This window comes from Symphalangus syndactylus, chromosome X, assembly GCF_028878055.3.
Source record: "Symphalangus syndactylus isolate Jambi chromosome X, NHGRI_mSymSyn1-v2.1_pri, whole genome shotgun sequence".
Taxonomy (NCBI): domain Eukaryota; kingdom Metazoa; phylum Chordata; class Mammalia; order Primates; family Hylobatidae; genus Symphalangus; species Symphalangus syndactylus.
The window spans coordinates 85,046,091-85,065,437 of NC_072447.2; the positions used below are offsets into that span (position 1 = coordinate 85,046,091).

Consider the following 19,347-nt stretch of genomic DNA (forward strand, 5'->3'; position numbering starts at 1 on the left):
GATGTGCTGCTCACAAGGATGTGCTTTTTGGGAATACATTTCCAAGGATATGTATTCTCATTGGTATTAAAAACTATGGGGGAACTGATACTTCGTTGCTGACAGCTCTCAGGTGTTTCTTCTGTAGTCTCTTATTCTCCTTAAGAGAAGAATGTCAAACCCATCAATTCAGGCCATTCTGTTGTCAGACAGTTGGAATCTAAACACACAACACTGTCAAACCAAAAAGAACCTTGGACTGTGGCATTCAGAACTAGTGACAGTGTGTCCCCTTCCATTGTACTGTGCCAAAAATGCTTTATCCTGTGTAATCAGATTAAAAGGATGCATAAGACCAGAACTTAAGGGAAATGAAAGTTACCAAAAGGCAATAGAGATCTTGAGGAGTGCATGAGTGTGGGTGACAGTGTATAGTGGAGGATACTTTCACCCCTAGTTTGGGTGATAGAAATGTGTTGCAACCTACACACATACTTTTGAACTTTTTGTAAAGCACTAACTAGAGGGCCTTTTTCCAGGAATACCTCTATAACTCTCTACCTAATTACCAGCAGCTTGGAATCCTCTGATGTTGTGAGGTCATTGCTCACAGCTAACTCTGAGGCCTGCTTCTATCATCTTGGCATTTAGATGTCTGGCTGTTGCAAAATAATTGTTCTCTAGGAGATTGCTTTTTATTTAAGGCCCTTTGTCTTAAGTAAGAATTCAAATTCAGATCAAACACAAATGGTAACCAATTTGTAATGAAAAGAAGCTTTATTACCTTCTGAGGCCTGAACATTTCCTAGGAACTTTGGAATAAGTATGTAAGACACATCTGAGATGTTTGAGTGTTGTTATTATTAGCTCAATTCTACTTAGCTTGGTGAATCCATGACAACACAAAGACAACTCTTTGTAGAAACAAACACTGTTAATCTGAATTTATGAGAAATCTTAACAAGTCATATACTTTAGACATCTTGAAATCCTATTCAAAACTGGATTTTTCTTTCCCTTTTAGGGAAAAGGGATTGATGAAAAATAAAAGAATGCCCAAATGTCTCCTATTTTTTCTTTAGCTCAAGGACCTTAAGTCTAGATCTGAACTCCTGTTTCTTTTCAATCAGTTACACGTATGTAGGAGCTCAAATGTCTGGGTTGTATTGATTCTGAAAGCACTCTAAACAAGATAATGACATTTTATTCACCAAAAGGAAAATCAACTATGTGTTAAATGTCCCAGGGCTTATGTTTACTCTTCTATCTCTTTTCCTCTATTTCTATAAGGACCTCTTCCTAACTTATCCCCCAAATTTAAAATATTTTTCTTTCTCTTTTCTTCCATATGTACCCACCCCCCCCAATCTAGAAGAAGGACTGTGGGGCACAGAGAAAGGAGAGGTCGTGATGAGATGGAGTGAGATGAGACAGAATGAAGCAGCAGGATAGAAGAATTTATGCAGTGGCCTTTTCTACTAATCCATAAAGAATTCTTAATTAAAGGCAAAAGTAATTGCCATCTGAGGGTGTTTTAGCACCTTGATTGTAACATGAATTAATGGACCTAAGATGTCTGGATTTATCTAATCAAATTAGATAAAGGAATGGCTTTCTTTATTGCCTTTTCTGTAGGGATGAAGATATGTACTTCTTGCTATGAGTCTATCAGACTTCTTAGCAGTTTTTTTTTTTTTTTTTTTTTTGAGATGGAGTCTCACTCTGTTGCCAGGCTTGAGTGCAGTGGTGCGATCTCGGCTCACTGCAACGTCTGCCACCTGGGTTCAAGCAATTCTCCTGCCTCAGCCTCTCGAGTAGCTAGCTGGGACTACAGGCGTCCGCCACCATGCCCAGCTAATTTTTGTATTTTTAGTAGAGATGGGGTTTCACCATATTGGCCAGGGTGGTCTCAATCTCTTGACCTCGTGATCTGCCCACCTTGGCCTCCCAAAGTGCTGAGATTACAGGCGTGAGCCACCACACCCAGCCAACAGTTTTATTTCTGCACTGCAAAGCAACAAAGTGGCTTACTGACTAATCTATCTTTTGTAGGGTTGACTAATATAAATATATCTTTCAACAGTTTGTTCATATCTGATTGAACTGGGAAAGCTTTTCTCACTGACCCTTAAGTCATACCACATAGATGTTCATGTGGCCTGAAACGCAAATAACACTGGAGTGAGAGATAAAAGTGACTTTAGGTCTTTTTATTTTAGACACACACACACACACACAACTATACATACTTATATATTTTAAAAACATGATTTGTATTATAACCAAATCTGTGATTGAACAAGTGGTTTTATGAAAGAGTAGTGGGATATTATGTTGCATTCTAAACTTGCTGCAAAAAACTAGTTTAATCCTTAGCATATAATCCTAAGAATCAATGGGCTTGGTTAAAGTAGTAACAACAAAAGGTGGATAGTGCTTTCACAGAAATACTTCTTAAATACTACTCTTAAATATTTTATTCCTTTTAGAGTTCACATTGAGGTGTGCATAAGTATTGTAGGGCTAATGGGGCTAGTGACAACTATAATCCAGAGTGTTCGATGCTACTGACAGGTCCTAAGAGTAGGATGAGGTCGCTGAGACTTAGAGTGATGTCCCTGACCTAGAAATATAGTCTAGGGAATAGAAAGTAGCTAGCCCTACTATCTCCCCATGCAATCAGTTTTGTTATATGTTTTATCCTCCTGGAATGAATGGAATTTAAACAAAATCCTTCTGATGGTGGTTTGTATTTTCAAGTTGCTTTCAGATTTTATATTTATCATTTTAAGAGATTTAGAAAATATTCCCATAAACTCATTACTGCATTAGATACACAAAGGAACCAAGAAATACTAATGGCTGTTAACTTGCCAGAGAACACCCAGTTGTTTACATGTCAAAGCAAGGGTGAACTCCCAGTTATCCCAGTTACCCCATTTCTCTCCCATTGAAATCCATGTAGCAAGATAGTTTAGGGCAGCCACTGTTAGGTGTTAGGAACATGAGAATAACAAAATGGACCAAAGTAGAGGTCCATACAGGGCAATGTTATTTGGGAGATTATGATAGTTACCATTCATAGTATTGAATTCACAAGGTTGGGTATGTACCTTAAGAATCAGCACCTTCCCTTTATTATCCTTTATTACTGGCCAATTATACTGAAAATACAAATTTATAATTTTCTATACTGTGGAAGAATCTTGCTTTTATGACAGATAAATAGTTTTTAAATTCATCAAAATTTCATTAAGGGGAGGTAGTAGAAAATGAGAATTGATGATTCTGGGTTAGGAATACACTAACATGCTAGATTAAGTCTAAAAGCAAATAGCAAACTTTTCTTAACCTACCATTATCTGTGTGCTTACTGGCTCCCAAACTGACTTATTTTATTTGGAGGAACCCTGATTGGCTGGTGTAGTCAATACTTAGAGGAACTGGGGAACAATTTTTTATCATGGATGAACGTAAATATAGCACTTGAGGTTGTTTATGATGTAAAAACAGATAGCTTTTAGTTCTAATTGAGCCATTAATAGTAAAACAACAACAGAAAACATTTCTGAATGATTAATACTTCTGTAATAAAGTTAAAATTGTCTTGTAACAAATTTTCCTAATGTATTTTAAATGTAATGCAGTCCTTTGTATTTTATAATGCATTATAAAAATATAAATATTTTTGTATTTAAAATAGTGTACAGTCTAGTTCAGATTTAGTTACAATTTCTTTTAAAATAATCATTTGTTAGACATATGGTATCATAGCTTCTCTCTAGGTTTCAAAGTAATCAGAATACTGGAAAGCAGAACCACTGAATTCAGTAGGTGGAACTCACCGACCCATTTGCTTCCTCTTGAAAACAGCTTTTTTTGTCGCTAAGTAGAAAGATGTTCCTGGCTAAAGATTTTATTAAAATGTATGAATTTTTGGCTCTGTGTAAACTTAGTCTACACCAGATGTGTCTGAGTTACTAAATAGATCATGCAATTTTCTTCTATTCATTTATAGTTGAGAGAGCTTTATTTTTACAGTCTCTGGCCAGAACTGGTCACTTTCTAGTTGTACGGTGTGTTTCAAGAAAATTTTTTAGCCTCTCTGAGTCTATTTTCTCATTCATAAACATGGACAGTAACATCTACCTTGTCTAAATTATAGGATGTTGAAAGGTTCAGGTGGGATAACAAATGTGAAACTACCTTGTGAAAATTTTACTCTCCACTGGTTTACCTTCAGTAATCACTACATATTTATTTTCCATATTGAAGGAAAATGCCACTACATTAGAGAAACTCCACTGAACCCTCAAAATGGGGATTTGAAAATATATCTTACATTTCTGGCTTAATTACAAAGGCACTGGAGGCTTGAGGAGTGTGTCTCCTCTGTATTTTGCCACATTGAGCCCTAGCAGAAGCACTGAGCAATATTTGTTGACAGACTGATCATATTATCAGACTTCTGGCTAAGAAATAAAGCAGAAAAAATTCATACTAGCACCCAAACTTAAAGCAGGCAAGGCAGATAACTTGTCCCCAAACTCCTGGGAATTTGCTAAAATTTACCATCAGCAACATTTTACTACATACTGTTCTGGTCTTAGTACTGAATAGTGAGTCTCCTTACCTGCTAACTTCAAGGTCCACAGTTTACTGTCCTTTTGCGTTTGTTCTCAGAAGCAAGCTCCAAGTCTTCAGTAAATTTGATCTACCAGTCCTTGCAACTAATCCTTGTTGGTGAGCTGCACAGTATCTTGATACTCTGCAGGGTCGTAAAAGCACAGTCCATTCACAGAGTGCCTGCTCTATAGGCAAGCTTCTTTGCAAAGATGGGTTGCTGCTATTTTTAAGAGGGGAGAGAGCAGGGCACATTTGCTAGCCAATATATACAGATATACAGATTCTTCTTCCTCTTTCAGATTAGCCTTCAAACTGTTAAAGCACTCCCGGAGTCTGACTTCTCTGGTGCAAAGTGGGGGAGGGGAAGGGTCAGAGAGGAAGGAAGAATAGAAACTGGAGACTTGCAGGTTGCGTGTATGTATAAATAAACTTTTCTTCCTAGCTTCAGGAATAGAATTCTCAGGAAATTATTCAGCTGCTTTAAGATGAGAAGCAGGGAGGAGTGTTCTCTCTTCAACTTAGTTATCTCTGATTTCTGTGACTGTGAGGTCATTAGACTATTTGTAGGTGGGGAAAGATAATCCTGCCAGTATATGCTAATATAACTGGCATTATGTGAAACTTGATCTTAAGCAACATAAATTTAATCTCTCTGTTTCTCTCTCTCTCCTTAATGACACTTGTGGCTCTATCCACATTCTAAAAAGCCTTTTCCTTTCTGGTTCCTTTTTGAGCTTTGTTTCCTGAAATCTTCATAACAATAAATTGCCTCCATTGGATTAAAACTGTTTTTTTCTTTTTTTGTCCCACTGAAGATGATCTGGAATGACTGGACTTGCTGTCAATGGTCCTGTGTTGGAAATCCGGGGGATCAGGCAAGTGTTCTTGGCCTTTGGCTAGGCTCTGAGGTGTTAGAGCTGTGGGGTGCTCAATATGGCTTCTGGAGAATAGCGGCATAGCAGTCTGGTATGTGCTGATTGAAGCCTGGGGCAGCACTTTGATGTTAAAAACCAAATTGATAAGATCGTGGTGTGAATTTGTTACATCAATTATCTTGAGTTATATTAAGAAGATTCTATATGGAGATGGGCATAAATATGTTGATTTTAACACTTTGTAAACATGCCCCATAACTAACAACTAGTTTTACGTACTTGTAAAATATGAGCCCAGCAGTAGCCTTCTGGCTTGCTACCTGCTGTAGGAACAAAGTCATTTACTCAAATTTTGTATCTTTAGGTACAAGAATTACCTCACAACCAACCTGGGGCAATCGCTCTACGGCCCCTTGAATCTTTATCTCTTTTCACAGAGTTCTGGATTGTGGTGGTGATGGTGATAGTAGAGGAAAAGGCTATCCAACCACATTCGAAGGGATGTTAACATTTGGATTCAAGACTAGACTTTCTAATCCTCTCTTAGGGAGTTTTAGTAACTAAAATGACATTCAAACTAGTATTTCTTCAACTGAGTTTGGATCCCCAAATATCTATAGGAAAGTTTATAAGTGAGACAAAGAGTGAATTATCACTTTTCCTCCAGTCTGAAATGTTACAGCCATTTTGAGCTACAGTGGAAGGGCAATTCATACTTAGGAAATGAAGAAAAGAGAAAGGAGCTAGATCCTTTGTGGGGATAAGAAAGAGAGATCAGATTGTTACTGTGTCTATGTAGAAAAGGAAGACATAAGAAATTCCATTTTGATCTGTACCAAGAAAAATTGTTTCTGCTTTGATACCATCCCCCAGCACGACACCCTTAAAGGGTCTCTGCTGAGGAGGAGTAGTGAAAGAGGGAGGCCTCTTTGCAGTTGAGATAAGAGGAAGGCTTCTGTCTCCTGCTCCTCCCTGGGAATGGAATATCTCCTGTAAAGCCAACCATTCCCGTTCGTTCTATTCTGAGATAGGAGAAAACCGCCCTGTGGCTAGAGGCGAGATATGCCGGCAGCAATACTGCTCTGTTACTCTTTGCCACACTGAGGTGTTTGTGTAAAGTGAAACATAAATCTGGCCTACATGCACATCCAGGCACAGTACCTTTCCTTGAACTTATGCATGATACAGATCCTTTGCTCGCATGTTTTCCTGCTGACCTTCTCCCCACCTGTTGCCCTGCTACACTCCCCTCACCAAGATAGTAAAAATAATGATCAATAAATACTGAGGGAACTCAGAGACCAGCGCTGGTGCAGGTCCTCACATGCTGAGTGTGCCGGTCCCCTGGGCCCACTGTTCTTTCTCTATACTTTGTCTCTGTGTCTTATTTCTTTCTCAGTCTCTCGTACCACCTGATGAGAAATACCCACAGATGTGGAGGGGCAGGCCCCCTTCAATCCTTGAGCTTCAAGTTGGCACCAAAATAGCTGTGGCAGAGAGGGTGTTTCTTGTGGTTCTTCTTTGTGCTCCCCTACTTGTTTCTTTCATTAGCTAATTTTCTGTTCTTGAGCAATGGGAAAGGCAGTGATTCACCCATTCCCAAATGGGTCTTTGCCTTGTACAGCTGGATCAATTTACACCACATTTGCTATAAATGACATCAGACTCCTTGTCTCCTTCTTCATCTCTTTTTTTTTTTGAGACGGAATCTCACTCTGTCACCCAGGCTGGAGTGCAGTGGCGCGATCTCGGCTCACTGCAAGCTCCGCCTCCCGGGTTCACGCCATTCTCCTGCCTCAGCCTCTCCGAGTAGCTGGGACTACAGGCGCCCGCCACCACGCCCGGCTAATTTTTTGTATTTTTAGTAGAGCCAGGGTTTCACCGTGGTCTTGATCTCCTGACCTTGTGATCCGCCCGCCTCGGCCTCCCAAAGTGCTGGGATTACAAGTGTGAGCCACCGCGCCCGGCCTCCTTTCTTCATCTCTTTATCTTTTCTCTTCCCATCCATCCATCTTCATTACATATCTACTCTCAACATTCTCTTTCACTTTAGGAAAAGTTGAAGTGCCCAGAATGATACCTGTCTGCTGCTGTCTCTCTACTCTTGCTCATTTTCCCAGACTCCTTCAGTTCTTACTTTCTTACTGAGGTAGGGAAGACCAAAAAGGGAGTGGTGAGGGAGAGGGGGATAACATGTAGTTGGATGAGAAATCTGTCTCAATGAAGTAAGACTTGGGTAGAAAGATAAAGAATTTTCAGTCACAACAGCGTTCACACGTAAGTGACAGGATTCATAGCTTATGTGGACTCAGAGCTGAAAGAGGTAATGAAAAATCATCATCTGGTTCAGACTTTATATTAAATTGAATTCCTGAGGGTATGACATGTCTGATTCATCATTGTTTCCTCAGCTGTTAGCTCATTGCCTTGTTTGGTTTGTTGAATAAATAAATCTAGTCCAACCCTTTCATATTATAGATGAAAAAGCAGGCTAGAAAGAGGCTCTCTCAAGATGCCATTATTTTACCACAGAATCAAAAAGTAATTTTTCTTTCTCCAGTACTGAAATTTTTTCACAGCCAATACTAATTGCATTTTGGAAGGGTAAAGAGCATGACTATACTCAAAGCCCAGCTCTATACAGACATATATGCTTGTTAAATTAAGTTTAGCCTAAAGCTGTCTCTTGGAAATATTTTAAGTTCAGCCTAAAGGTTTCTCTGTACATAGTGAACTATAACCTAACTAGAAGTATAAACAGACTGTAACCTACTCTTGTGCCAATCATCAAGGTTGACCAAACGAAGGTAACCACCTGTTCCAACTATGTTCAAATAAGGAAAACGCCAAGCTGTAACCAATCCAGCTGTTTCTCTATTTCACTTTGACTTGCTGTATGTCACTTTCCTTTTTCTATCTGTAAATCTTCAACCATACCTCAGCACTGGAGCCTCTCTGAACCTTTTCTGGTTCGGAGACTGCCTGATTCACAAGTTGTTCTTTGCTCAATTAAACTCTGTTAACTTTAATTTGTCTAAGGCTTTTCTTTTATCACATTCATTCACAGAGACTAGAATAGCCATGATTCACCTTTTAGTCTCAGCTTATAGAAACACGGAGACAATGAAAAAAATTAGGCTGGCTGTGGAAATATGGCTATTACAACTTTCATTTTTCCTGCCCCAGGGCCTATTCCGTGGTATAAAACAACCCTGGATTGTCATTTTTAGTGAGGCAAGTGCCCTCTGAGAGTGCTGGATGAGGTTGAATGAACCCTGTGAACAGAACAGCACAGACCACCTAGGAGAGATGGTACAGATCATCTAAGTAATGTTACATTACTATGTGCATTATTCTGTGCTGTCACCACTAGCCATGCAGTAACTACTAGCCACACCTGGTTATTTAGATTTAAATATAAAGTAATAAAATAAATAAATAGTTCTGTATTTTAATTACACTAACCACATTTCAGGCACTCAGAAGTATAGCCGCATGTGAATGTGGCTACTGCATTGAACAGCACAAAGTTAGGACAGATGTTAAAATTAATACCTAGCTTGGGGTAAAGAATATCAGTACAAGTTCATATAATTAAGTGCCAAAGCTGGGAAAAGAACCCAGGTTTTTGGGCATCTAATGAAGAGAAAGCAGATTTGTTTCTACCTCTACATATTTATTTATATTCAGTGTGGATCTCTGAGCATGGTTCAAGCACATTGAGTGTGTGTGACTCTATTTGTGGGCTTTAAAGTGTTTTGGGGGGCATGGGATCTGGTTAGCATGGATGACAGAGCTCCTTTACATAAATTTTTGCAGTTCTTGCCTTTCTCTCCTGACAGGACCAAAAGAGAAAATATTCATAAAGGGTCAGTGAAAAAAAACAAAAAAAAAAACAAAAAAGTTATACAAATGAAAGGTGTCATGATTATGATGAGCTCCAGCTTTACTTCCTGCTGCTTAGTGTTTGCCCCTGAGTTCAGCTGGAGGAGTATGGATGGGGAAGTGGGCTGGGTTGGAGGAAATTTTGGCAGCTGAGGTGACAGAGAGTCTGCGGGTGTGTGTGGTCAGGAAACCTGCTTCATGGTCTCCAAGCCTAGGAACTGGAGCCAGTTAGACTTGCTCTTACCTCAACTTTTGCTACAAGAGAGGATTAGTAATGGAGAAATTAGGCAAAGACCTTCAGTGAGAGCTAGGCCTTTCCTTAATTAGGGAGATTGTCTACAATCACTTAAAAATGTGTCAAGTTTAGAAATAATGCATGTTCTCACTTATAAGTGGGAGCTAAACATTGAATACACATGGACATAAAGATAGGAACAGTAGACACTGGGTACTACTTGAGGGGGGAGTTTGGGAGGGGACAAGGGTCAAAAAACTACCTATCAGGTGCTATGCTTACTACCTGGGTGACAAAATCATTTGTACACCAAGCCTCAGCAACACATAATTTACCCATGTAACAAACCTGTACATGTACCCCTGAACCTAAATATAAAAGTAAAAATAAAAAAAAATTCTGAAAAAATTCAGATTCATTAACGAGAATTGGCCCAAAGACTGACTGTCATAGGAGAGATCATCCACTATCAATGAGGAGAACTGGATGTGAAAAACATACCATGGATTATGCAATGAGAAGATGGGGGTAATGGTGACTTTAACGCCCTGGGTTGGTGGGCATGGGAAGGATACAGAGAGGATGTTTAGATTATAGAGTCAACTCCCTCCACTTTTACTTACCAGGCAGGTTTGGGAGACAGAGAGCCTGGGCCAAATTTCAGCTTGCCCTACAAATCTGGGTGAGTTCTAGAGTCCTGCAGATTCTATTTCCATAGAATGTTGCAGCTGAAGAGAACCAGGGAGAGCATCCACGTCTTCCTCTTATTCTACTCATGAGGAAACTTATGATGCAAATTAGTTGTAGTGTTGCTTTGTTTGATTTGTTGAATAAATAAATCTAGCCCCACCCTTTCATATTATAGATGAGGAAACTGAATCCAGAGAGGATCCCTCAAAAACCTTGAGGCTCCCTCAAGATGATTTTTTTTCCATCCTTGGATAGATTATTCCATCATTCTGAGTCTTAGTGTTCTTATTAGAAAAAATAATCACAATAATCTCGGCTCTGTTTATTTCACAGAATTTAAAAATCAAATAATATGAAAGACATGAAAGGGCTTTATAAACTGTAAGGCATTATGCAGATAAAATTATTTTATTGCCCATGTCTTCATCCTCCTCTCCTACCCAATGCCTTCTCTCACCCAAAATACTGCATGCCTTCTTACAAATATTTTCTTGGAGAGACATATTTGGGTAACTTTGAGATAACTTGGGGTCTTGAAGGGTGTTATCCTCCTAGGGCAGGGAATTATTGCCATTGAGTATCTAGTTGCAAAGGACCACTTTTACATATGGAGCTATGTTTACCACAACGGCAGCATCTGCCAGGTGTTATTTGTATGTGTTTCCTGTTTGTGTGTTAGGGAGTGGTGTAAGAACAAGGCTTAGGGACAATTGAAGTACTATTTGTAAAACTGCCTTAGCTGTTGGAGTTCTCTGAAGGTAAATGGAAAACATTCACTTGGCTTGAAATTGGAATCCCAAGACCTAGGTTTATTTTGGCTCCATCACTTTTGGGATGACCTGGGTCACAGCAAGTCACTTACATCTTATGAGTCTCAGTTTTCTCATTTGTAATTAATAAGATTAAAGGGATAATGCTATTCACCCTGTACTGCACTGGGAACAGTGAGCTAATGCACATGAAAGTGCTTGTGAACTGTAAATAGCTGTAAAAACAACCTCTCGGTTGTTTCCTAGTAACAGGGGAAATTCCCCAGAGACATGCTCTGAAGTTGTCTTTGGCATATTTCTTTTACCTCAGCAGGGACCAGCTAACCCTCTAGCCAAGGGAAATTGATTTAAATATTTGATTTTAGGGCCCAGCCCTTAACCTAGCTTCACCTCTCTTGATGAAACATCCTGGCTTTCAAAAAATACCAACAGTACTAGCTGGAGCAAAATTTTTGGAGCAAATCAAATATATTTTCACCTACTCCCTCTTTTTCTTTTTTCATTTCAGCATCCCCTACCCTAGAGGAGGTAGAGTGATGCAGAAGAAACAGCATTCTGAGAGGTTGTATGCCCTAGTTGTTAATAGCTTATGCTTTGGAGGTAAATAGATTTGGGCGGAATCTTTGTTTCACCATTTACTGGTTGTGATTTTGGACAAATTATCCAACCTCCAGCTCTTGGTTCCCCAGATTCCTTGTCTGTAAAACGGGGCCAATAATTTGACTACCTTATGGGGTGGTTAAAAGCCTTAAATGTAACAGTGCCTGGCACAAATTATGTTTCCAGTAAATGTAGCTTTATTTTTATTTACACTATGGTTTTGCTCTCTCAGAGTTATATTTTAAAGTTGCCAGACTGGAATTAGACACTGTCTGAAAGAATGATTTCTGGTTTGGAGCATTAAGAACTTTCCTACATCTTAACTCTGCTGACTTGGTAGTTTGTACAGGTGAGTCTTCAGGGAACATTGGTTACAAATTTGAATACAAAACATAATCTTGATGTTTTTTGGGGGGATAATATTTCCACAGGCCTTTCATTTTATCCTTGTTTGGTGATTTTTCTTTTGGTTTTGCTTACAGATGATCAGAAGTGCTTTTCCTGATGTTGATTATTTCCTAATAAATATGTGCATCCCTGTTCTGTTCAGGGGTTCCTCACAACTGGCCAGTTGGAGTCTGTATTGCCTGGTCAAGGCTTTGACCTTGACTAAAACAAACAAAAATGAAGATATTTTTTCCTGGACTTCAGAGAACACATAAAAAATGTGTGTCTCATGGGGCTGAGCTGGATCCCTAGAAGTATAATAGCTATGGTTATAGAACAAGGGCTCAGCTTGTTTAGTTTCATCATTTTTGATTTGGGTCATGCATCTGTGGATCAACCTCAAATTCATTTTGTCAGTTTATAGATTGCCTTTTGTTCCATGAAGTTGTGCCTAACAATTTATTTCTCACCCATACAGAAAAACTGTGGGCCAAATTTTGTGTTGTGTGCTGGGTTGGGGGGCAAATATGTGGTTACTGGTTGGTTGAACATTTTCCTTCATAGAAATAATAGAACCAGGAGAATAGGAAAACACACTTAATAGGATGAGGAGTGAAGGATTATGGTGTTCGGGCACTCAAACTGATAACTTTTGTCACATCTCTTAACATAGAGCCACAACTATTGCTTTTATGTTTCTCACTATTGATCAAATGAGGTCTGTGAAAGCACTTTGAAAATGGGAATGCATTATAAAATTCTAAGATTATTATTTATCAGCTTAGTGTCAGTTATAGAATGCTCTTGTTAGGTAACATTGAACTTTTTTTTTTGCAGAAAGATATTATTGGCATCCTTTCTCCTCTGAAATGGTTCTAACGCTCACTTTGATTTCTAAATGAAGCACATTCTTGAATCTGACAATTATTCAATCTCCAGGCTGTCTTGAGTCCCATATAATTTAAACAAACTAACAAACAAGCTGCAGTCATGAGTAGTCAAAATGGTAGCTGTAAGAGTCTGTCTTTTTATTCCTGAGATTAAAAGGCCTCATTTTACTCATTTTGGGTTTATAACTCAGTTCTTCTCTTCCTTCCTGTTTTAAGCAGGAAGTGCTGATAGCATTCTATGTAAATAAGTACTCCATGTTGCATAACGGTTGTCTCCTTTCAGACTTTGAAGGGTGCCTCAGGTAGTCTTGTTGCACGTAATAGGTTCTCACAAGAGCCAGTCAGAAGGTTTTTGTAAATGAAGAAAAAGGGCTAGAAATATCTCCTCCACCCTGTGTATGTCTTCTTGAAAGTATGGTTTGTCTGCTAAATGTGTGACATTAACTCTAAACTTGTCAGTCCAACAGGGTCCACCCTGAAGAAAATTAGAAACTAATTGAAGTGAGTTCTTCCTGACTTATCTTTTATTAATAGCTATTTTTTCTCCCTTTTATATCTTCTGCTGCCCAGGCATCCAGTGCTTCTACTCATTTTCTATTTGTCTTTTTGTATTAGTCAGGGTTCTCTAAAGGAACAGAACTAATACGCTAGATGTGTATATGAAAGGGAGTTTATTAAGGAGTATTGACTCACAGGATCATATGGTGAAGTCCTGCAACAGGCATCGGCAAGCTGAGGAGCAGGGAAGCCAGTCTGAGTCCCCAAACCTCAAAAGTAGAGAAGCGGACAGTGTAGTCTTCAGTCTGTGGCCAAAGGCCCAAGAGCCCCTGGCAAACCATTGGTGTAAGTCCAAGAGTCCAAACGCTGCAGAACTAGGGGTCTGATGTTAGAGGGCAGGGAGCATCCTGCATGGGAGAATGATTAAGGCCGGAACATTCAGCAAGTGAAGTCCTTCCACATTCTTCTGCCTGCTTTATTCTAGGCACGCTGGCAGCTGACTAGATGGTGCCCACCCAAATTGAGGATGGGTTTGCCTCTCCCAGTCCACTGACTTAAATGTTAACTTCCTTTGGCAACACCCTCACAGACACACCTAAGAACACTACTTTGCATCTTTCAATCAAATCGACACTCAATATTAACCATCACACTCTTTCAGCATGAGATATTTATTACAACATCACTTTTAGTGCTTGCTTTACACATACTGAGGTAAAAAATATTTTTCCAATAATTTTAATTGATTAATCACATTATACTTCATTCACATGTATTTTCTACTTTTTAATTGGAAACTTATTTTGGTATACCAACAAAAATACATTCATTAACTTCAATCTGTGAAATTTATTTTCTTTAGAAAATTAATACTGTATCTTATCTCTATGATGATTATTTAAATGTTCATTACAGTTAATGTTTCTAGAATCTATACTACATCTATTTCTTTAAAATATAATCTTACATACAGCTGCATATGAAGTACTCAAAATACCATCTAGAATTACTGGTCACCTGGTGGCTTTACATCCTCCAAATGCAAATCAAAAAGAACATGAGGCAATCATGTAAAGATTATTTTAGTTAAAAGAAAATGTCCAGTCTACAAATGGAAAAGTACAGTTGTTTACTTAATTATGTTTACTATACTTGCACCTGAGAATAATTCTGCCTTATAGTCGTTATTTTAGATTTCATGTCATACTCTTTAAATTATAACTAAAAATATACCCTAAATAAATAAAGTATGCTTTGCTTTAACCACTTAAAATATCATCATTGTAAACATTTTTTATGAAATACAATAAAATGAAACTAAGAAAAAAGTTTAAGTCCATTTTCCTTTTCTGATTTAAGTTATTGTGCTATTTCTATCCATACTATGTTTCTAAAATAACAGGTCACTATAATTTTTCAAAACCTAGACCAACATTGCTTTTATTTTGTTCTGTGCATGATATGCTTCATAACTGCCATATGTTTAATTTCCAAAAGATGGACTTTATACCTTTCAACAAACTTGTCCTATTTTTATAACCAGTGCTTCTATTCTTACGCTGACTGAGATTCCAACTGAAGGAAGTGGATTTGAGAAGTCACTAATGATTCAGTGTAAATAAATTAAATTTTTTTATAAAATGACTGTATTTTAGTTATATGAAATTACAAAATATCATTAAGTGAAAATAAAATCAATAAAAATGATCCATGATAACCACCCATTCTTAACGTTTATGTGTATAGCCTTTTATGCTTTATTTCTTCACATATATACATAAAATATTCATAAAAATGAGTTTATTTTATATGTATTGTTTTGCAACCTTTTTTTTTTTTTTTGAGATGGAGATTCACTCTTGTTGCCCAGGCTGGGGTGCAGTGATTTTGGCTCACCGCAATCTCCGACCCACGGGTTCAAGCAGTTCTCCTGCCTCAGACTCACTAGTAGCTGGGATTACAGGCATGCACCACCACGCTTGGCTAATTTTGTATTTTTAGTAGAGATGGGGTTTCTCCATGTTGGCCAGGCTGGTCTCGAACTCCCGAGCGCAGGTGATACACCCGCCTTGGCCTCCCAAAGTGCTGGGATTACAGGCATGAGCCACCGTGGCCAGCCTGCAACCTATTTTTATTTAACAATACATTATAAATTTATTTCTATAAGATTAAATATATTTTCTCTGTCTCAGTTTCTTTTCACTAAAATTTTTAAAATTAAAATGTTATGTTGAGATAATCGAAGATTCTCATGCAGTTTTAAGAAATAATACAGACATGATGTGTGCCCTTTACCAAGTTTCCCTTAATGATAACATCTGGTAAAACTAGAGCACAATAAGACAACCAGGATATTCACATTGATGCAATCAGATACAGAAGATTTTCATCACTACACAGATCTGTGTTGCCCTTGTAAAGCCATATCCACTTGTGTCTCACCCTATCCCTCCTTAATTCCAGGCAACCATTAATCTCTTCTCTGCTTTAATAATTTTATCATTTCAAGAATGTTATATAAATGGAATAATACAGTATATAGCCTTTTGGGATTGTCTTTTTTTTCCCACTCAGCATAATTCCCTGGAACGTCATTCAAGTCATGTGGATCAACAGTTTAAATCTTTTTATTTATGAGTACTACTCCATGATACTGATATGCCACAGTTTGTTTAATTATTCAGACATTGAAAGACATTTTGGTTGTCACTAAGTTGGGGTTATTATAAATAAGTCTGTATGAACACTTGTGTACAGATTTTTGTGTGGACATAAGTTTTCATTTCTCTGAGATAAATGCCCAAGAGTCTAGTTGTTTGGTTGTAAACCAGTTGCATGTTTAGATTTGTAAGAAATTGTCAAAGCGCTTTCCAGAGTGGTTATATCATTTTACACTACCACCAGCAATATTTCTGTGCATCCTCACCAGCATTTGGTGTTGTCACTATTTTTATGTTAGCTATTCTGACAGGTGTTTAGTGACATTTTATTGTTTAAATTTGCATTTTCCTAAAGGCTAATAAAGTTGAACATTTTATGTGCTTATTTGTCATCTGTATGTCTTCTTTAGTGCAATGTCTGTTCATCTCCTTTGCTCATTTTCTTTTTTCTTTTTTTCTTTTAAAGTATTTAATTGACAAAGATTGTATATATTCAATGTATACAACATGATCATTTAACTTAAATTGTGTATGTGCATTACACAATGCATATATATTGTGTAATGATTATTGTAATCAAATTAATTAACACAGCCATCATCATTCATGCAGTACATTAGGTCCCCAGAACTTGTTCTTCTTATAACTGAAAGTTTGTATCATTTGATTAACATTTCCCTATTTTCCTCACCCTCCCAGCCCCTGGCAACCACTCTTCTACTCTCTACGAGTTTTACTGTTTTAGATGGCAAATACAAGTGAGATCATACATTATACGCCTTTCTCTGTCTGGATTATTTCAGTAGCATGATGTCCTCCAGGTTCATCCATGTTATTGCAAATGACAGGATATCCTTCTTTTTATGGCTGAATAGTATCCCATTGTGTGTGTGTGTGTGTGTACACTGTATACTATATATAGTATATTATATAGCATATACTATGTAGTATATGGTATATATACACTATATATATGGATAATATATCGTATATACATATATTGCATTTTCTTTATCCACTGTGGGTAACATTTAGGTTGTTTCCATATTTTGGCTATTGTGAATAGTGCTGCAATGAAAATGGGGGCAGGCAGGTATCTCTTTGAGATACTGATTTTATTTCCTTTGGATATATCCCCAGAAGTAGAATTGCTGGATTGTATAATAGTTCTATTTTTAATGTTTTGAGGAACACCCATAATGTTTTACATAATGGCTGTACCAATTTACATTCCCAGCAACAGTGTACAAGGGTTTGCTTATTTCTGCATCCTCACCAACACTTATTATCTCTTGTCTTTTCAATAAATAGCCATCCTAATAGCTGTGACATAATATTTCATTATGGTTTTGATTTGTACTTCTCTAATGATTAGTGATGTTGAGTACATTTTCATATACCTGGAGGCCATTTATGTCTTAGGAAAAATGTTTATTTAGGCTCTCTGCCCATATTTTAGTCAAGTTATTTGTTTTTTTGCTATTGAGTTGTATGACTTCATTTTATAATTTTTTATTAATTTTTTATAATTGAAAATTAATATTGTGAAAATATCCATAATACCCAAGTGATCTACAGATTCAGTGCAATCCCTATCAAAATCTCAATGGTATATTCACAAAAATATTTTTAAAATTCTAAAATTTGTATGGAACCACAAAAGACCCCTAACAGCCACATCCTGAGAAAGAAGAGAGAAAATATGTGCAAACCGTATATCCAGTAAGGAATTAATCTCCCTTCCAGTGCAGAAATGTTCATTTGGTGTAGTTTCACTCATTTATTTTTGCTTTTGGTGTCATATTTAAAAAATAATTCATAAGACCAATGTTTTCTTCTAGGATTTTTACAGTTTCAGGGTCTTATATTTAAGTCTGTAGTTCATTTTGAATTAATTTTGGTATATGATGTAAGACAAGGGTCCAATTTAATTATTTTGCACGTGGGTGTCCAGTTTTTCAAGCACTATATATTGAAGAGAATTTCTTTTCCCTTTTGTATATTCATAGCAACATTGTCAAAAATTAGTTGACTTTATATGCTTGGGTTCATTTCTGGGCACTCTATTTTGTTCCATTGGCCTATGTGTCTGTTTTGGTGCCCATATTATATTGTTTGGATTACTATAGCTTTTGTAATATAGTCTGAAATTAGGAAGTGGAATCCTTCCAGCCTTTTTCTTTTTTCTCAGAATGTGGCTGTTAGGGGTCTTTTGTGGTTCCATACAAATTTTAGAATTTTAAAAATATTTTTGTGAATATACCATTAAGATTTTGATAGGGATTGCACTGAATATGTAGATCACTTGGATATTATGGATATTTTCACAATATTAATTCTTTCAATCCATGAAAATAGGCTATCTTTCCATTTAATTGTCTTTTTGATTTCTTTCATCAATGCTGTATAGATTTCACTATATAGATCTTTCACCTCCTTTGTTAAATCTATTCCTTAGTATTTTATTTTTTTGATGCTGTCATGAACAGGATAGTTTTCTTAATTTTTCAGAGGGTTCATTATTAGTATATAGAAATACAACTGATTTTTGTATGTCAATTTTGTATTCTACAACTTTACTGAATTTATTAGTTTTAACAGTTTTTTTCATGGACTCTTTATGGTTTCCTTTTCAAAAATTTTCTTTTATTTTTAACTTTGATTTTTGGTTCAGGGGTACATCTGAAGGTTTGTTATATAGGTAAATTATGTGTCATGGGGATTTGATGTACACATTATTTCATCACTCAGGTGATATGCATGGTACCAGATAGGTTGTTTTATGATCCTCTCCCTCCTCCCACCCTCCACAGTCATGGAGGCCCCAGTGTGTTGTTCTCTTCTTTCTATCCATGTGTACTCAATTTTTAATTCCCACTTATAAGTGAGAATATGCAGTATTTGTTTTTCTGTTTCTACCTTAGTTCACTTAGGATTATGACCTCCAGTTCCATCCGTATTGCTGCAAAGGACATGATCTCATTCTTTTTTACGGCTGCCATGGCATGTATGCACCACATTTTTGTTATCTAGTTTACTGTTGATGGGCATTTACATTGATTCCATGACTCTGCTATGGTGACTAGTGCTGTGATGAACATAGGCATTCATACGTGTGTGGAAGAATGGTTTATATTCTTTATGGAAGAATGGTTTACATTCCTTTGGGTATATACCCAGTAATGGGATTGCTGGGTCAAATGGTAGTTCTATTTTAAGTTCTTTGAGAAATCTCTACGTTGCTTTCCACAG

At 37.2% G+C, this 19,347-nt stretch overlaps 1 protein-coding gene across 4 annotated transcripts in view; it reads right to left on the reverse strand.

The window, feature by feature from the left end:
* The window catches only part of CYSLTR1 (cysteinyl leukotriene receptor 1), a 127,281-nt gene that overhangs the window by 62,675 nt on the left and 45,259 nt on the right, over nt 1–19,347 (reverse strand). For 2 of the 4 annotated variants that reach the window (XM_055269518.2, XM_055269517.2), the window contains exon 1: nt 4,613–5,113. The exons of 1 other annotated variant lie outside the window; for it this stretch is intronic. The gene's annotated coding sequence lies outside the window, so the exon portion shown is untranslated. Of the gene's footprint in view, nt 1–4,612; nt 5,143–19,347 lie in introns of those variants that run through there. One more of the 4 variants, XM_055269516.2, reaches the window with a different exon arrangement.